Source organism: Cupressus sempervirens, chromosome 6 (assembly GCF_028749045.1).
Source record: "Cupressus sempervirens isolate cs-2001-9-10 chromosome 6, ASM2874904v1, whole genome shotgun sequence".
In the NCBI taxonomy this organism is placed as follows: Eukaryota; Viridiplantae; Streptophyta; class Pinopsida; order Cupressales; family Cupressaceae; genus Cupressus; species Cupressus sempervirens.
The window spans coordinates 6,420,173-6,426,172 of NC_143123.1; positions in this window are offsets into that span (position 1 = coordinate 6,420,173).

Consider the following 6,000-nt stretch of genomic DNA (forward strand, 5'->3'; position numbering starts at 1 on the left):
TGCCATCCCATGTTTTGGAAACTTTCAACAATTATACCCTTGATAATTCCAAAAGGGTGGGAAATACATTTACCTTCCCTTCCTATCACCATGGGAACAATAAGAAAAGCCAGGCTAGAAGACCTCCATGCAACCCCTAGACGTGAAACTTAGAGCCAAAAGAAGGCTAGTTTTCTCTAGAGAGGAGCCTTAAAAATCTTGAGGAGAGGTAGGAGATTGAGGATCAAAGATTTGATGATGTGGCTAGGTTTGTAGTTTGGGTTATTTATTTGGAAGCTTCACCTCTTCACCCACTTCATGCCAAAAATTAAGGTCTCACTGCTACAATGGGGTGGGCATCACTAGTTCTCTTTATAGATTTCCAGCTAATGACTGGTTGCAACTGCTATTAGACAAGTTGGAGGGGAATGAGAAGAAAAATAAGAGAGATCTCCTTTAATTATTAGGTTTTTGTTATGTTTTTTTCTTCAGCACTTAGGCCATGCGAGCTTTGTTTATGGTGCTTTTCTAGACTTTTCATAATTTCTAGGTTCTGTATATATTATGGTTATGATTGCTAGTAGATTTATTGTTAGACATTGGGATACTTTGGTTTGGGGGTTTTTGAAATTAAAAAAGGGGGTATGTTAAGTATGTGATGCATCTAAATTTTAGTTATTTTATAACATTTTGTATCTTGGGTCAGATCCCATTTTTGGCTACTTTTTAATTTCAAAAACCAAACTATTCCACCTTTCTCAAAAATAACACAAAATTTAGTTAGAGCCCAGCCCAAACCTCTTCATCAAAACTAATATTAATGAAATCAAAATTACTTGTGACTATATGAATTATTTAAATTACTTGCAATAGATCTATCATGAGCCATTTTCATATTAAACATTTGCTTCAATAGAAATACCTTATTTAAATTTATAACACTTTTTCATGTGACTTAACCCACTCATTGAATTAGAAGGTCTAGTTTTCTTGCATATGTTTGATACTATAGAAGTGAATAAAAATAATTGAATGGTTCTTCTAGTTCTTTTCTATCCAATATATCATAATCTTCATCTACCATAGTTATTGGTTTTTTCACTTTAGCTGGCAATGGTCACCATAAATCTTTCTACTACAAATAGTACTCCATTTGTATCTTCCATACCTAAAAATTATGAAAAAATGTTTTATCAATATTTTCTTCATCAATAGACATTGCCCTGATTCATATCCAATTCCTTACTACAAACACAACCACATTTAATACTAAATGTTATAAAAAAAAAACCACTAAGAGATTAGCAAAGCTAAATAACAAAATTAGAGATTCAATAGTAAAGACAACACAATTTTATAATGGATAATGGCTCAAAAGATGATGTCCACTCTCAAGAAGGGAAATATTTTATTAACCATCTATTTTTAAATACAAATCTCAAATTTCTCAATTTTTGGTATATAAAATTAGTATCTCATTTTATAATCAATTATAGTTCTATCATCCCTTTATGCACAGGTGTTCGGATAGCATAATAATCCTTAGATGAGGATAATATATAAAGTAAAACATGTAGACAATCCTTTATAAGTACCCCAAACCTTGTCATTTTTGATGAAGATCCCCATTGAAACATGAATTATCTTTTTTTGTACTGATTCAAATATCCTCCTTAGAACTCACATGTTGTGTCATAATATGAAATAAATTACATTTGTACCAATAGCATCATAAAAAATTTCTTCATTGCCATCTACAATATCAACATTGAAAGCTTTGCATTGTATATATGTTTTGAAATTGTTTCACTCATTACATCCACACCTGCATGATAATAGCATTTAAGCCCATAATAATCCATGAAAAGAGAATCATGGCTCTTACGAAAGGTGGCTTCTCTTTCATGATTCCATTATGGTTTTGTTCTATCCTTTTTCCTTCCCATCCTTAATTCTTAGCTTTTGCAAAAAACTTCTTCCAACATTTTTGTTGCAATTCTTGCAATAGTCTAACTCGTACTTGTTGAGGGACCTAATGAATTCCTAACTTTACTTGTCTCTATATCTTCCTTCACTAGGTCTTTATTTCTCCACCTCTTCAACCCTCTATAATTTTCTTATTCATCTCTTATTTTCCTTAATTATAGCTTCATTTCTTATTTTGGAACTTCATATATCTCAACAAATACACATATTGTACCTCTAGTTCTAGGTTGGGACTATTACCTTCCAAGGTTTCAATTTCTTCTTCCTTCCCTTTTTTAAAATTCCATGTTCCAAGGTTTCAATTTCATCTTTATTGCCTTTCTAAAAATCTCACATTCCCTCAATTTTTATTGAAGTCTTCTTGTTTATTTCTATTTGATTTTTGTATTTTTTCTTCTTGTCAAATTGTTTTCCCCTCTAAAAGATTGTACTTAGAGGGCTCTATTGATACCATTCCTACTTAATTTAGTACTAGCTCAAATTTCCCACCTTCACACTTTCACATGTGTTTTGAGATTTTTTTATTCTTACTCCTAATTTTAGGAGCTATGATGTCAATTGTCTATTAATTATTTCCCAAAGAGCCTTGATTTCTAGGATAAGATATATAAGTTCTTGGTTTTTTTTTCTAACAAATTTAATATTTCCATCTACCATCTCATGGACCATCTCCATTGTATTTTCCTTAGTGCAGATCTAACTCTTTGGGAAGAGTCCACATTATATGTTGTATTTCTTTATTCTTTTCATGATGGTTAGGTTTAGTTGTTTTCCTATTTTATTTTATTTTTTCCTACATTTTTTGAACAACTCATAGCACAGCCTTGCCTAAGGATACATCTACCCCCATTTTTACCCCAATCAACTTTACCTAAATTTAATCAATTTCTATTTTTTGGTGATAAATTTAAGATATTCCAAGAGATGAAGATTGATGTCTATGTCTAGTACATTATATTCCCATGTTCTTTTTTTCACAAGAAACAAGTCTACTTCTATGCCTATGAAGGTTCCCAAAGCTTCACCAATTTCGCTAAGCCTCCAATATTCCAATACTATATTGGTGGGTTAAATTGATCAATATGTGGAACATTCTTGATTTGTAATTAATTGGATCAAAATTAAACTCCCGATCATTTTAATAGAAATAAAATCTATCATTTAAAATAATGAATTTTCAAATAGTATTTCTTTCTTAAGCCATCAAGATATTCAATCGATAAGGAAAAGGCCACTAGGGATAGTTATAGCACTTGGTCAAGCTCCAAATTATTTGGCCCACCAGTTGGTGACTCTATACACCAAAATGTCTATTTTAATCCATTTAACAAAGAATATAAAAACTACTATTTTTTTTCTCTGCAAATTTGTTTGGTTGTTAATGGTGGGCTCTTCATGGGATAACTTGGTTCTTCTAGACTATTTGGTCTACCTTGACATCTAGTTGGTTATGTCAAATTGGGTGAGTCTCAATGCCGAGAATACCTTTGGAGGTGGGGTGTTGAATTCTATTGCTTCATCAAATCTACTAGCAAATTTGGAGGCACTGATGGGTCAAATAGATTCTAGTCCCACACCTGATGCTACCCCAATTATTATGTATGGGGACTCTGGTCTGGAGATTTCCTTGCCAAACATGGTTGTTGAAAATGTCTCCAAAAGCTTCTCTCTATGCCTTGTTGAAAGATTCACATGCTTTAGACCCTCCGTAGAAATAGTTAGAAAATTGGTTGCTAATAGGTGGAAGTTAAAAGGCTTGATTATGGTCGATGACTCCTTTGGTCACTTCATTAAGTAGGATTTTGTTAGCCAAGAAAAGTCTTGGTTAGGGTTTTCTAGACGCTGCATGAATGTGTTTGTCAACAATACTCTCCCAAATTATATTGTCTTGAAGTCAAAGTGGGAAACGTGGAGGCAAGCTATCATTTATGAGAATGCTAATTTATACTACCATAAATGTAGACAATATGACCATGTACTTCTGGAATACAAAGAAATCCCCAACAAAATGGATGGTGATAAAGAGAATGAAACCATCAAAGTGGCGGTGCCCTAGAGGGGGGTCAAGGAGAATCCTTGAAGACAAACTAGGACCACCCCCCATGGTAGGGGGATAAGGTGGGGTAGGTCATCCAGTTGGGGGATAAGGTTCAAAGTGATAATTCTATCTCAAAAGTAGTTAACAAGGATCCATGCAACCTCTTGGAGGAAGGAGAAGTTTTGATGGATCATGTGGAGGAAAGGATGACCCATGCTTGTGAACTCTTTGAGGTAAGAGGTTTTTTGATAGAGGCTAGTGAGGAAAGTGCAACCCAAGATACTGAGGTATGGGTACCTCAGATTTTTTAGGACAAGATGAAAAAGGTCCATCTTGTTGCCCCACTTTTCACCATATATCCATTTTGCAAAAGTCAAGATTTTTGTGTCTTAGTTTGGTCTAGGTATGTCTAGTTCTAGGTTTTCTCCTTAGATGAAAAGAGTTTCCATCGGATTTTCCATCTTTACCTTCTCCCACATTTTATGGCCAGGTGGGTTTTCCTTGATGTCATGAGTCTATGGGTAGCTTAGTACCTAATTCGATGCAGATTCTTGTAATTTGAAAAGTTATTCATAAAGTTAAACTTGTTCGTGGCTTATCATGTTTTTCCTGTGAAAGAATGAAGGTTTCAAAAAAATTGAATATTGCCTTCTCCTCCACGGGTTTCCAACCCATGAAGGCGATTTCCTAAAAACATTAACAAATGAGGCTTACGCATTGAGGTAAGAAGATAATGAGTTTCTTTATGGAATATTCCCATTTTCATTACAATTTTTTGGCTTGGGAAACATTTGGGATTTTTCATGATGCTTAGAATCATTCTCAGTGAAAAACCCAAAAATGACTTCTCCTCAGCGGGCTTTCGATCCATGAAGTCCATTTTCTGCTAAAGGCAATTGTGAAGGAAAGAGACAATGAAGCAGGCCCCCTTCAACTTTCATAGTCCTTTCAATATTATTTGAACCTAGAGGAAAAGTTAACTCAAAAGATAAAGTGTAAATAAAGCATGGGTGGAAAAATGGAAATCACCTTCTCCTCAGCGGGTTTTCAACTCACGAGGACAACTTTTTTCATTCATAAAGAAATCAACTTTATAAGCAGATTGGGCTCATGAATTATACACAAGACATCTTAATATGTTAATGGAAATAATCTAATCACTGTTAGAAAGGTATATTGAGTAGAATCTGGCTAGGCGGATATTTCCTTATGAAGTACTCTATTCTTAATTCTCTAAAACTAAATGGAAAATGGAAAGGTAAGTATGAAAGAAAGGAAAGTTACAATTGGGCCAACAAAAATAGTGAAAAGACACCAAAATGTTTGTTAGAATCTCTCGCATTTACTAATTCAACAGATTTATCCTTTAATTGTTTCATGTGGCATAGATCTTAAAGATTAACGGATGAATTAGGATTTCTATATAGAGGGAAACATAACAGTTTTTCAAACTACTACTTTTACTTGAAATGTAATGCTATTAAATTTCACAATGCTTTCAAATTTTTTGTGCTTGCAAATTTAATTCTTTGTGCCTCATCTAAAGTTCAAAGTTTCAATTTACTTCATTCTCAAATAGAATGACAACTAGATTTGTAGGGTTTGATGGGCTAAATGGGATTAAGTCCACATTGCAAAACTTCATAGATACTTCACTCTACTTTTATGATATGCAAGATTACCAAAGGAGGCTGAGGTCAGAGCCGATTCATCCTATAATTGAGAAGCTCTGAAGAAATGGACTAGTAGAGGTAGCTAGTTTTTTTATGGCAGTCCAAGCTCCAGAATTGATTTATGAATGCATAAATCACTACAATCTAGATACCAGACAAATTATGATACCTGATCATGCAATACTAATCTCCATTGATAGGAAAACTATGGTGAATTGCCTCTGAGTCCTAGAGCAAGAGGAGTTTTCAGAATTGATAGTAAGAGGAGTAGTCTCTAAGTTCTCCTTGAAGAAGATGGTGTGAAGGAAAGAAATCATGCAATCC